General features: G+C 36.3%; 1 protein-coding gene across 2 annotated transcripts in view; it reads left to right on the top strand.

The window, feature by feature from the left end:
- LOC116333576 (protocadherin-15-like) overlaps window positions 1-15295 on the top strand; it is a 211234-nt gene that overhangs the window by 52510 nt on the left and 143429 nt on the right. The gene's annotated exons all lie outside the window — the stretch shown is intronic.

The raw sequence follows: 15295 nt of genomic DNA on the forward strand, positions 1-15295 counted from the left end.
AAAAATGTGTAATTTAATAGATATCGTTGTGCATTTATTGCATATTTTATGTATTGTAAAACTGTTTCTGTGGTGTATATGTAAGATGTGTTGCATAATATATTCCATTTAAGTCAGTGAACTGATGAAACGGTCTCATTTATCAGTGTCTTTGATATTATCAACATCACTGCCAATTAGTTTTCTCTCATTTTTAAACCTTTTTTTTAGAAGACTATATAAAGCATTATTGTTTTAGGCAGTATAAAAGTTGGGAGCAGTACCTGTAACAGCTGTAGGTTTGTTGAGGTTTTCAGCAATTTTCAGAATGGCCACTAAGGCGAGATGCTGTAGAATTCCCATAAAGCTCCTGAACTTCATTCAAGGTTTTCTTTAAACCAGCGTGTAGTTTCAATTGGACAAATTACATATTAAGCTCGTTCTGCACTGAAGCTTTGGTGGATGCTGCTAGAAATGAGTTCTTTTACTCTGGTTTGGACTTCAGGACCATATATACCATTTTTATTGTTAGGATAAAGGACAGGCAGCTCCGGGCAGCTTCTCTTTAAGTATTAATAGAAAGAAGTAAAGAGGTTATAAAATACTCTGGTAACTGAAGTGAACCAGAGGGGATAAATTAGGCAGTGGTGAATTATCCTTAGAAGTAATGAAGTGTCTTGTTCATAACAAAGGATGAAGAATGAGGGAAACCCGTAGGGTGTAGTGCATACAGGTGGCAGTCGAAATGAGACCACCACTGCATGGTCACTCTTAACTTGGCGTAGCTTCTTTGTTTTTTCCAAGAATGAAGAATTTTAAGACAACCGGGTGGCTTTCCATTTTACTTTGTGTCATCATTCTCATTCAATATTAAATTATAATACTCAGCAGTCCACAGTTACACAGCTTAAGGCACTTTGTGCTCAGATCACTTTGTATGAGCTTTTTGAATTCAATTAGGCTTCACCTTTTTATAATTATACTCACACCAGGCAGATCGGTATGTGTATGTGTGTGTGATAAAACCGTAATTAGCGAGCACTGCCATACTCCCATGACTGACTAATGATCTAATCTTGTTGGTTGCATCAGGAAAAAAAAAATGTGTGTTCGGTGCTGAAACTAATAAGACTGCACCAGTTTTGCAGCTCTTGAGAAATTAACATATAAAACAGTATTGGGGCTTTAATCACGGCTGTAATTTTAGGGTTAATGTGTTTTCTTATTGTAAATTGTGTAATGTAATATGATGCTAGTTATATGTTGATGTTGGTACCACTTTAAATGTTAGTCTTTTTTGTAATGAAGAGCATAGCCAACACTGTCTTAATGTACCTCTCTAGTATGCCTGCGGTCCTCAGAGCCATTTGTTCTTATTGAAGAAGTAAATCTTGGAAAATAGGTCACAAAATACCTAGGCTTATGTGTTTTATTTGACAGAAGGCAGCTATGTAAGTCATTTTCTGCAAATGTTACTCAAAAAAGAAGTTCAAACTTGTTAGGGGGATGATAAACCATATATATAGATATATATATCTATATATATCTATATCTATATCTGCCATGGTCAAGTGGGTATTTCCAGCAGCAGGACCAAAGCTGTGAGATTGACTCATATCTCTGTGTTTGTACAAATGATTTTAATAACTACAAAGACTCAAACTGTTTAAAAGTTGAATTAATTGCTCTCCACATATCAAGCCACAACACTGACATATTATCACCTCATAAAGTCTTATGGGAAATGTGTGAGTAAAAAGTTACGGGCTGCACGTCAAACTGACATGAACATTAGCTGCATACCACCGTTTGAAGCAACACTGATGACATATTTGAGAATCTACCGAAACTGTAAAATTGTGTGCCAAAGGGGGAAAAACAAAACAGCGAATGAGCTGTAGGGGTGATAAAGCTCTACTGAGCTCAGTAAGACTGCAACATTGGGTGATCATGGGGCTTCATATGAGCATATGAGCTTTCATATAGAGCAGTCATGTGATCCATTTTATAAAAGAGTATTTGTTAGAGCAGATTCAAGTGTGGCTAGATATAATCTTGACATTTTAAAACACCTGAACCTCTTTTTCTCTTTTTTTTTTTTTTTTTGTGTCTCGGGTTTCACAAAGTGAAAATACACCATGAGTTATTAAAATGGGATTTCATCATAGGATAAAGAATATCTTCCCCACAGTGCATTACTGTCATAACTTACTTATCATTCAACAAATATGACTTTATTCATATGCACAATGGACACCTCGGGGCAACCATTTCAATATTATTTGATAAGAGACCTGTGGGTAGTGATGCCTGAAATGATTTGAGTCCGAGTGCAGAGGGAGAGGAAGAGGAAACAGGAGCAACTGTAGCATGCCTTTCTCTTCCTTTTCATCTTTGTCCTGGTGTTTTCGCCTTCCAGTGTTATTTTGCAGATTAAGAGGAAATGTTGTGGGTTGTATGCCTTTGTTATGATTTACTGTCAACTTCTCCATTTCCATGTGAGGAAGGGCGGGTACGGCACAGCCAGACTACCATTATCAGATCATCAGCTCAGTGTCAGGTATCAGAGGTAGTAAACTCTCCATTTCATCTTCACCACCTGCGGTGTAATGAAATGAGTAGAATGTGTGGATGGAAACCATTAGCATTGAAGAAGTATGACACGCTGGAATGAGCATGGAAATGAGCAAAAGACACAGGTGCGGTACAGGTGATTGGCAGGTAATCTGATCTCTGCACCAAGAGGTAGCAATGTAATTTGACAAGATATATTTTAATATAATCATGAAATTCCTGAGTGCTGATATTTTTTTTTTTTTTTTTTCTCTCGTGAAAGTTTCATATCATCTGCCTTTCCTCATTTTACTGGTTTAGCACTGCGACAACCATCCCCAATACATTTAACTACACATTTGCCCCAAGTTCTATATGCCAGTTCACTTGTTCTATTGTACATTAGAGAATTACTTAAATATTGGTATTTTGAATATTGATCTTGGAGCATGATCTATCTACATTTTGTCCATCACTACAACATGTCAATTCTCTGTCCACTCTACAGACTGACAGCGTTAACAAAGGTAGTACAACATTACATTACAAATTAACAAGTGCTCTCCCCCAAAAGAAAAATTGGGAGTGAGCTAGGAAAAGATCTGCATCTGCATCACATCACTAATTTGTATTGCTCTAGCTCTCAATACTTCTGCAGTTCTTGTAGACTTTTCTTTCTCAACATACCATGCTAGCACACAATATTTGTATATTTGTTCATTAAATTATTATTTTGATACATAAATTTGAAATGGTGAAAATTTCTTTTGAATTCATTTTTTTATTTAATAGTTAAATGTTGCTAACTAGCTTATTGTGGTGGTAATTAAGGGTTACAGTTGGTCCTAGAGTTTAATGCAGCAACATTATCAACTTCATCCAGTTTCCCAGTTATGGAGGATTTCAAATATTTTCAAATTCTATCAGTATCCATCAATAATCCTAACAAATCATTTTAGCTGCAAGCGCTTTTGTTCATAGTTCTGATTTTTATGGATTCACTTATTGTTTACTTATTAGTTCCTAATGTGGGAAAGCTCATAGTCTTCATCAGTGTAGCTGTTACATTCTCTGAGTCTGAAGCTACAGTGGTGACAAACTAATGGCACTCCACTGCTGTGAGTTTGTCACCATTGTTTTGCAAAGCATATGCAATCTTTTTTTTTTCTTACCAGGCCCACTTTTCATAGGTCAGGCAACTGTTGGTGATAGTCTAATAAGGGGGGGAAAAGCTGAATTAATAGCCTTCCATAATTAAGTCATTATTTTTAGCTGTTTTCACACTTTGGACTCACACAGTCCTGACAGAGACCGCTAGATCTAACTTATTATCTTATTAATCAACTTAATTTATTGAGTCTTTACTCAATATCCTGGAGCATAATTAACACAAAAGAAGACACTAGTTTGACTGCATTTAAGTATAAAGACTTAACAGCAGTTAAGTCTAAAAACAGTAGGCTTACCTCTTGGCATTTACATTTCAAAAATCCATTTATTACTTGGACCATCCATCCCATTAGAGCCTTCATTCTTCAATAATTCTTGTGTCCATAAGTTCATTTAGTTCTGTTTTTGAAGTTTTTGTAATATCGGCAGGCGGGACGCTGATCAGCTCAGTGTCTGTTGTCACAAAATGCCATTTTTACACCATGCTGTGTTTCATATCAAAGTTGTATTCCCTTCAATTCAGTATTGGTATCATTAGTTCGTTAGCTTTTCGTTCTGTGTAAGTATGTTGCATAATTTGCACAAAATAAACACATAAATGTCTCACAGGATTTGTATAGCTGTTGCTCATTTGTTGACTCATTTTTAGCCTACTTATCGTCTGTGTCATGTTTTTGGAGTCGGCTTAGCATTTTAAGATTAGGACTACCTTGTAATCTTATCCTGCTTTATGCAAATCAATACTTCATAAGTGTGCTGACATCTATATTTTAAGGCTTGGGTCAGCAGATTCCTCTTGAGGATAACAAACACAATATTTTAACTTTCTAAGGCAGAGTCTATCAAACTACATCACCACATTTTGTTCAACTGATTGGACTCTAGGTTTGCTGGTCCGTTAGCTTACTCTCTACAGCTCACATGGTGATTTTTGAAATGTGTATTTTCTTCAGGCAAGAACAATACAATGATTGATGTGCAGTTAGTTTAAGCAGATTTTTTGTTCCTGCTTGTAACCTCGGTGAAGATTTGGCTAAAGTTTAAGACAGATCTTTATACAAATCCTGATAATTCCTAAGAGTACCTTTAGTCACATGAATGTTACCCACAGAGCTGTGTTGGCACATGAAAGACCTATTTCAGTACAAGTGAGTGCACTCTGTATTTTAAACCGGCCATTACAGAATCCTTTGAAGCATTGGAAGCAGTCAGAGGAAATGACAGAGGTGAGTGGATTTCTTTGTGCGCTGGCTGACTTGTCACTTAAGCAGCCTTTTAGGGAAGGAAATGTAGGTTTTTGTTTTTCACAATGAAACCTCTTTTTAAAAAAAAAGAATCGAGACAGAACTCTGAAGTCACCTCGCAAATATAGATGATGATGTTTTGAAAATGCACACAGCTACTTTGCTAGGTGCAGCTGTTAAACTCCTTGTTAATGAACAACCAACCAATGACATGGCAGCATGGCTGCTTTAGTTTTATAATCAGAATGTGGAAGAAAGGTGATTTAAGTGAATTTGGACACGGTGCGAGATGGGCAGAGTTTTCAGAAACTGTTGATCTACTGGGATTTTTATTCACAACCATCTCTAGGGTTTACAAGGAGGTCCCAATTTAGATAACAGTTCCACTGAGTGGCAGTTTTGTGAGAGACTATGCATTGAAGTCAGAGAGCAGAGCAGAATATCCAGACTTTGAGGTGATAAGACGACAACAGTAATTCAAGCAACTGCTCATTGCAACCAAAGTATGTAGAAGAGCATCTCTGTGCATGCAACATGTCAACCTTGGAGCACATCAGTTATAGGTGCCACATCTGTGAGCTTAGAACAGGAAACTGAGGCTATAATTCACATAGGCTCAACAGATTGGACAATACAGTATTGAAAAAATGATACTTGGTGTGATGAATCACATTTTCTGCTGCATAATTTGGATGGTGGGGTCAGAATTTGGTGTGAATAACATGGAAACAAGGATTCATCTTGTCTTGTATCAAGACAAGATGACTTGTATCGGTGCAGTGGTTTGGGACATATTTTCTTGGTACACTTTGGGCCCCTTAATAACAACAGCACTCTGTTAGGTACACTGTCATCAGAAAGGAACATATCTTCTGATGGCTGCTTCCAGCAGGATAATGTGCCATGTCACAAAGTTCAGATCATCTCAAGCTGATTTCTTGAACATGACATTGAGTTCATTATTTGGCCTCCACAGTCACCAAATCTCAATCCTTTGGGATGTGGTGGAACGGAGATCCACAACATGGATGTGCAGCTGACAAACCTAAAGCAACAGCAGGACACAATCCTGCCAATATGAACCAAAATACCAGAGGAATCATGTTGAATGTATGCCTACAGACATTATATTCAACAGACACTTTAAATATGTAAATTGTTAAAATGATAAAAATTAAGAATTTTTTTTCATGCATTTGCAAAAGCAGTAATGTTCAGATGTTGGTATAATTAGACAAAAAAACAAGTTCTAAGCAATTATATAAGTAGTTAGTGGTTTTGTAAACTAAGCATTTGACCTCTCCCGCTACTATTGAAGCTTTCCATAATATCAGATAATTGATATTTATTAAAACATATCTTCTGAAATGAAAAGTGAAAAATAAGTATTAAGTTTAGAAAATGGTAAAAATACCAGGCACTCAAGTTAGTAAAGAACCCAAATTTATCTTGCAGCGCAGCATATAAGTAGGTTACTTGGTTACATTGCGCTGCTGATGCAACCAAGAGACCCATATAGTGAAGTCCCTTTGTCACACAGACTTGTTTTGAAGAACACAAAATAAAACCGGTTGTCAGTTGCGTTCAAATGTTTCAGCGTTGAGGAAAGCATGCAGCGCTCTGCATTTATTAGTGAATGCTTTAGCATCACCACCCGTAGACAGCAACTGGCAGGTGCACTGTCGCAGTACCATGTCTTTCTTGCATAGGAATAACAAAAGCATAAAATACACAGCAGTGCAAAACTATACAAGGGGGTTTTCAAACATAACACAGCCTACGATAGCAGAGACATTGACACAGAAATTTGCTGGACTACAGTAAGCATGAATTAAAAAAACATTACCACACTGTTGTTTAGTGATGTTTTGACTGATTTCTTCATAACAAAGAATTTAAGACTACTTACATTTCACACAACTATTGTTGTCCATGCTGCTCAGGGTGATGTACTTTGAAGTTAAAAATGACAGCAGTAACACTGTATATTTAATGACCATCAAAACTTATGTATATCTGTTATTTTATTTTAATTTAAATAATTTATTTTATAGCCACTTTAACGCAATTTTAAAGCCTAGCAAGAGTAAAAAACACACTTCTTAATGAAACCTCATCCTTCATCCTCAGGATCAGACAGCTGTTGGTACAGCCAAACAGGAACTCAGTGGAGGACCCCTACTGAGAGCTGGCCTCAGCCTCTGTCCTCTTGGTCATTCCACTTACACTGGCTTTTCGCCAAATCATGTCTTGGGATATATTTCACTGAACTACAAGGACTTCTCTAGCAAAATTCTCTAGTTACCAGTTTAATGCTTAAGCTTATGGATTTTCACCTTCCTCTCCTTTGTTAATTTAATTATTTAGACTTCCTCTTTTTTGCTATCTAAGGATTAGTCATTCCATTATGTGTAAAAGCTCTGAGACAAACCCTGTGACAATAAAAGTCATGGTGCGATTTGCAGGGTTAAAAGTCGCCCACTGAGGTGAAATAATTACCAAAATCAAAAAGCCCTCTTTTATCTCACATTAGCTGCATGTGTTCAAGTCATGTGGCTAAGTGGTTTCATGTGACATGGATAGGACATTGTTGATGCTAAGCAGATGCAGTGCGGTCAGCAGCACCCGCATGGACTGATCTCAGTGAGGGTTTAGAGATTTAAAACGTGGTCATGAGATGACTAAAGCAAAAGGATTAGAACCTCTGAGGTCTGTGGCTCACTCGCACTGAATTAGAGAAAATTGGTTTTAGTGGGCCACCAGGCTCTGGCATTAAATGCAGCTGAATTCATACTTATTGCTTTGCATTTTGTTCTACTTTTTGAAATTCCTATTCAATATGCAGTAGTATTGTTTAAAAAAACAAAAACAAAACAAAATTCATATTACTTTAATGTGCACAGTGAGGAAGAATATAAACTTGCCTAGACTTGTGCACGGTACTTCTATGACTACTACAAACACACATGCACATGCACACACAAACAAGCACACCACAGACACAGCCATCTTGCTGCCATCACTTTCTCCTGACACTAAATTACAGAATAAGGCATAAACATCGAGAGCTCATTACTACTAATTATATGTTATCCTTGTATGCTTTAGAATATGTAATAGTTTGTATGACAATAGAGAATAATTGATTATAGCTTCTTTCTGAATGTACCTCCTAGTTTTGGTTTGCCTTGTTTCCTTGTGTAATAACATTTGCATAACACAGTCCTGATGAAATGACAAACATATGCAAAACAAACTGCACAAATTTAAAAAAGGCTTTCTTTTTTATTTTGATTACTGTACTGTTGTCAAACGCCCTTTGTCCTGCCTGACTCACATGGATGACTGATCAGTGAGCTTATCGGTCATCCGTGCGTCCCCCCACAAGTGGGACATTCGTTCCTCATAGAGGAACCCCACGATCACCTAAAGGATCTTTTATCGAAACTGTGCTCAACTTGGTCAAGATTGTATTGTTCGTGTTGAAAACGCTCTTCCATTTTCAGAAGTATTGCTACTCCTCCCAGAGTATTGAACCAGTTTTAGTGAAACAGGAAGAATTTGTCCTTGGTGGATTTTAATTGTCATTAGTTTGTACAATACAACCAGCCAGTAAACAAGAAAATGTAAAAACTTCTTTCTGCAGCTCACAAATTATAATCTCTGAATTTTGATGGATCATGAACTAGATGTGTTGGTATGTCACTGATGTCCCATTTTCATTCTTGCTTTAGTGAAGGCATTTATCAAAGTTTTCCTCAGTGCTCACAAACCAACTTTATCCTGACTAAATGTCACAAATCTGAGTCAGAGAATATTGATTTTGGCCATACATTTTTTAACAGTTTAAACAAATTTTCCAAAGTAGTTTTGGTTAATCAAATTAAATTTCTCCTCAGGGGATTTTTGTTATATTTAATCATTTTCCAGTTTGATGTAATTAACAGTTTTCATAACTATGCTTTCTTTTTTTAATCATTTTCTAACTGTGATCTTTGATTAAACTTGACAAATTATGTTTTTTTTTCATAACAGGAACAATTATAAAACAAAACTTTTACATTTAAAATATTTATAGAAGAGATTTGTTAGTGGTGCTGATGATTAGTAAAAATGGTTACACAACAAGATGTAGACATGCTATATTTTTCAGCTTCTGAGTTTTAAATCATTACTACAAGCAGCCCTGATTTCTTTCTTTCAACTTACTTTGCTAAAGTATATTTTTATCTCTGAAAATACACTGCATAAACAGGTGCATAGGGTTGTTTAAACCATCCCAGCCCATCACAATAATTATGAGAGCACTTGAGGCCCACATTAAATCTTTCATTTGATGCTAGCAGCAGCACAAAAGCACATAATGGTGTTTATACATTTTCCCATTAGGGTCAGTCTTCCCAGCCAAAATACCCATGCTAAACAACTCAGCCTTTATGCATCTGAACCAGCAGGCTTCTTCACGGGGAAATTGATAAAACACACCTCTGACACAGGTGGGATGGGGAAAAAAGTTGCATAATTAGGGAACCTGAATGAAAATTTACTGCATAACAGCTTTTCATTTCTGTGTCAAGTGCACACTGAGATCACTGCTCGCAGTAAGCGCTACTCTCTCGCACAGCCACATACATACGATGAACAGTCACTTAGGAAACACTCATCTGATAATAGCAGTTACATCATCCTGCAGAGGGAAGCACCTGCAGTGTTAGTGACTAAAGACAAGATGGTATATTAAATTTTAGAGCAATGCAGTAGAGGTTTACTACTACCAGCTTATTAAGAAAACTTCTCATGTAAATGCTATAGATGTTGATAATATGAATGCTGATTATTTTAACAAGGATTTTATTGCACAAAAGCTATGGTAGTTATAAATAATTTCACTTAGCTGCACAATTTGTGGGACAGTGACTATTTAAATATATGAGCTGCATCGGATGTTTACACACAGTTTGAGTTGTACACAATTTATTAAGCTTGATTAGGTGTATCTAATTGAGTGCTATGGAACTTTTTACCTGCTACAACCCTGTGTGGTACCTATTAATCCAGACCAAAGAACAGGAGCTTGTATAAATAGGTTGCAGCTGCATGCAAGAGTGCTTCCATTTTATCTCTAGAATGTATAAACAAACTTGTCCGATTCGTGTTAAGTCATGTTTTACTTGCTCTTTAGTGCATAGATGGTTATTAATGAAATGCAGCAAGGATGGGTTATTAGTTCTGGAAGTGACAACCATAAATGTGTTACCTACGTAATATCTGATTATGATGGTATTACAGTCTGTGGCTCCTTGGTCACATGACATCTTGTGCCTTTGGGGACATTCTAAAGTCTCGTAATAAAGGATGGGGGTATGTTGTAGCGCAGTGAGTGATCAATCAGAAGCTTAAAACAACTGTTTGAATGGGGATTTTTCTTTCCTTTTCTGGCTCTACTTTTATGCCATAAGATTGACAAAGAGCTGCCTTTTGTAGGAAGTAAAACTGAAATTCAGTTGGAAAATGTATGAGAAATGTTTTTTTTTAATACTTAAATGGCCGTGATCATAGTACAGAAAACCTAACAAGGCATAAAAGGCTATTTTTTTATTTTACTGTGACTAAGAACAAAAATAAAAAGCATTCAAATGGACCTGAAACATTTTCCTTTGTATTCTTGTCACTGGTTGAACCAACACTGACCCAGCTGAATTTGTAAGATATGTTTCGCTTATGCGCATTATTCATGGCAAGTCAATATTTAAACAAATATTTTTCATAACACACAAAGATTTTTGCAATGATATTGAAATTATGGTGAGGTGTGAAACCAACTAGACACATTTTTCTGCTTCTTTGTCAACAGAAATGTTAGTTGGCCAAGTAAATTCTTCATATTTTATTCATGTGTAAGTTCTTAGTTATGCAGCCACCCTCTTTTCGCCCCCTGATTTTGTGAACTCGAAAGAGTGGTGCAGTTTTTCAGATTTGATCTAGAAAATGAAAATATCATTCTTTGACAAAATAAGTTGGAAAAAAAAACCTGCTCAACAAAGTAATAAGAATTTAGTACCAGACAACAACCCACAATCAAAAAAGGGTTCTGGTGTTTGCACTGCTGACCTTAGCCACTCTCGGCAAATGAAAATGTGGAATTTTTTAATATTCTTTAAAATGTGGTTTAGTCACTGAAAAATGTGTCAAATGTGTCAAATGACTAATAAATACTCTATTCATACATTATTTAACCTTGTCAGGTAAACTGTACTTCCTTTAGTCTTTTCTATTTGTTTTAAAATGATTGATTAGTACTTACTTATTCTCCTGTTTAATCAATTTTGGGGGAAAACGGGATGAGAGTCTCTGGCCTGGCAGTGCAGTGGGTTATAATATGTTTGTCTCAGTGATCAAATGCAATGTAACTGGTTAATGTATTGCAGTTGGTAGGAGCTGGAATTACAGAATTACAATTTACAGATACATGAGAAAGATGTGGTTTTAATACTGGCTGCTTGTCTGGATGTTTAGCCTGGTGTATTTCTACTTGGGTGCGAGCCATGTGCAGACGAGTCTGTTAGCCAGGGCTAATCACTTCCATCGTTAGAACACTGGAGCTCCCTTGCTGCCTCTGATTACATCTTTTAGGTAATGAATAGCTCTGAACTGGTCTAGCACGCCTAATCACACAAACTAACATTTGTTAAATTTGGGAGCCAAGCAATGAAGCTGCAGAGGCACCTTTTCAGACTAATTCATTTTCTTTCTCCTCTTGCCACACGAATCTGTGGCATCACCTAGTTAAAGAATAAAACAACTTTTTTTTTTCTCACAGTGGCTGAGAACAGCCTCCTGATACTTTAATCCAAATGTTATATCTTGGATGTGCATTTATGCACACAAGGCACTCTTTTATTTCTTGGCGTAAGTTCAAAGTGCTGTATGATGATGTACATTTCCACCACATTGGATTTACAGTTATGTTGAGCTTTTATGGAAAGTTTTTTTCTTTTTAATAAATCTTTATTTCTTTTTCCACATTCTTCACCAAAAATGCCACTGGTGATCTTCAGAACAAGGACCACAAAAGTCAGGATATGGATTTAGGATTCTGAAAAGCTTATAAAATGTAATAGCCACGTGGTTCAGGTTTTGAAGCCACAAAACAGGAAGTGCTTCTTAAACTAACCTTATATTAATGAATGGATTTGATATAAGTATTCCAGAGAGTAAATATTTTACTACTGAGGGATGCTGAAAAAGTTTTGTGCTTTTGTTTTTTAGTGCTTAGAGCATAATCGTATCAGGTTGCCATGACAACCATGTCATGGGTAACTTTTTTTGTACGTGCATCACTACCGGCAGCTACAGTTAGTGTTTTTTTTTTTTTTTTTTTCTTTCTTTCTTTTTTTTGTGGACTTTCTGAGAGTGCATGCAGGCCTGTGTTTATCTGGGACCTTGCGTCAGCTTCTTTTAGACTCTAGACTTGAGTTGCACACTGGAATCGAGGAGTGGGTATCACATTACTGTGACCCTTGAGCTTGATTTTCAGGTAGTTGGCAAGTTGAGATCAGTTTGCAGTCTCTAGTTACAGAAGTCTGACATAACTTGAAGCTTTTTTATTTTTAAGTCCACTTCTTTGTAACTGCAACTGTTCTGAAAACCGATTGAGAGCTAAGCAGTGAGGCATTGTAGGCACCTTTAATGTTTATCTTCTCTTTAGGTGCATTTATCTACCAACACTATGAACTGTATGCTCCGTTTTATTGATTGATTTTCCAATATATAAACAGCAGCAAACAACATATAATATAAACATATTTCAGAGAAAGAATAAATCGAAAGAATCAGCTGAATCAGTTTGAATGCGTCAGGAAAATCTGCTACTGCTAATTGGGATGCATTAAGGTTGTAAACATGGCTGTTTACACATGAAACACGACTAAAAAAAAAACTTCCTGTGCTCCAGTTTGTCTGGCACTGTTTATTAAAATGATGTCTGTTCTAAAAAAGCATACTGGCAGCATGCCCCAGGTTTTATGACTTAGATGTTTGCATAATTTTAAGAGCGTGATTTCTCATGTGGTCACTTAATTAATGCTGTAGCTTTGTACAGTAATTGGATATGAGAAGGAGGTGCTTAAGGTGCAGTCCGGGGATTTTGTTACATTGATTAGAAGTGAGCTTTCCCTCTAAGGAGACAAGTGGACCCAAACTATATAAGGGGCGAGTTCTTTTTCCTTTTCCTTTAATTTGTCATCCAGCTTATGTAAGAGTCATTTCTGAGTGCCGTATCAGTCACATTTTGTCAGGGAATCTTAGCTTTTTTTGCCTCTAGTCTGTTTTGTTCTGCTACAGTGGTTGACTGTTCTGTTACATATTTATCAGACACTAGTCTTACATCCTTTTCACTCTAAAAATCTTCCTCTGGCAGCTATCAAAGGGGAACAGCATCAACACCTCCACTTAGCAGCTGGAAAACAGCAATGAAGTGTCATTACTACAGTATTTGACTTGTCATTTCAGATGCACATTCTTTGACAATTTGAGCAATACTTTAGAACTGAGTCATTTTTTATGCAAAAACAAGCAAAGCAGTTCAAAGAAACGGAGAAGGACTATAAAACGTGGCACTATACTTGCAGATCACAAAGGTCTGTGCAGAAAAAATGTTTTAGTCCATTCAATTTTACAAATATTTGTTAGAAATGGCTCCATGCTGCATGCAAGTTAAATATAAATTATTAGGTTATAATGTATTGTTCATATGCTTGAGCACAACTTTAATTGTAATGTCACTTTGTTCATTCATCATGCGGGTAAAAGCACAGCTTTTAGGAGGATAATGGGCATAGGGCCAGAACTCTAAGTTAAGGTAATCTACTTTTCATATAGCTTTCTCCATTATGATTATGCACCTCAGTAACACCAGACAGAGGAGCCTCTCCTTATAATTTTCACTTTTGTGTAGCTTTCACAAATCTTTCCTAGTCAGACTGAATAATAATAATAATAGGAAAGGCTATAGAGACTGCAATGGCATTGTAAAATTGTTCTTGACAGAAGCAAAACTGTTTTTTCCATTACAGTATATTGTGAAAGGGAAGACCGATTTTTTTCTTTTTTTCTTTTTGTATTTTCTGCTGCAAACAGTAGACAATGAATATAAATTGGCAATAATTTGTTTTTTGCCACCGGTGACTAACCTATAATCAAATCATTTTGTTTGTTACAAAATGTGCTTATTTTTAATAAACTGAACAGAAGTGGTATCTTTTCTTTTGTATCTACAAAGAGAAATACAAATTAATAACAATAATCTACAGTGAGTCTATAAAGGTTTGAATTTCTTCTTTTGTTTTGTAATTTTGCCTTTTAAAATCCACTGTGGTGGAGTACAGTCAATCAGTCAAGATGTGATTTAAGGGCAGACTTTTGCTTTAGTTTAACAGCTCTGCATGAGCTGTTAAAGGTTTGGACAGTTTAGATATACAATGGAAATTAGAATTAGAGAAACTTTGATTCATTATTTTTATTTTCAGAGACTCAAAAGTAATGGTCTTCCTGGCCTTTTAGCATTTCTGTGCTAGGCAGTGCATTTCAAGAAGGTACCAGATAATTTGGCCAGTACTAAACTTTTTTTCTTTCTCTTTCTGGGTTAATGATGATGATGGTCTGCATCATTATCATTACTGAATCATTAATGAATCTTGATTGTTATATTTCAAATCTACCATGATGGTTTAAAGAAGCAAATGCTTAAATAGGTAAATAATCTTGTTTAATTCTCCCAAAAAATGCATGGAGCCAACTTTACAGAGCAAAAAAAAGCATCCATCCTTGTGTAGACTTCTGAGGGGCTCCACAATTTATTACACAGTGAGGGGAGATAAGGTCACCAGTAGAAACCAAAACATTACCTATACCACTTAAAAAAGTTTTTAAAATGTCATCTGGGATTCTAATACAGACTGTCTCAGTAGTAAAACCTGATTGAACACTTTCATTTTTCTAATATAATGTTTTTAAACATTTTGCTATAAAGGGTAACTTTGAAACTGGTTTATAGTTGTTGTAGTCTGATGAAGCAATGCTGGGTTGTGTTTAGGACTTGTTCAGTACTGACATCTCTGGCAGCTGATCTGCACCAAAGCACATGAACAGGAAGAGGTGGAACAACTCTATTCTGGATGAGAGGCGATCAAAGTAACACGAACAGAGGAGAAAACAGAGACGAGCACATTTTCTTCCTTTCAGGAAGTGCAAAGCCCCTGCACTGAGGAGTAGAGAACTACATCTTCACTGTCTGTGTAATCCATAACTCTGATTGCTTCATTCAACTCTGCCCACGCTATTGTAATCTT

Source organism: Oreochromis aureus, linkage group 13 (assembly GCF_013358895.1).
Source record: "Oreochromis aureus strain Israel breed Guangdong linkage group 13, ZZ_aureus, whole genome shotgun sequence".
Taxonomy (NCBI): Eukaryota; Metazoa; Chordata; class Actinopteri; order Cichliformes; family Cichlidae; genus Oreochromis; species Oreochromis aureus.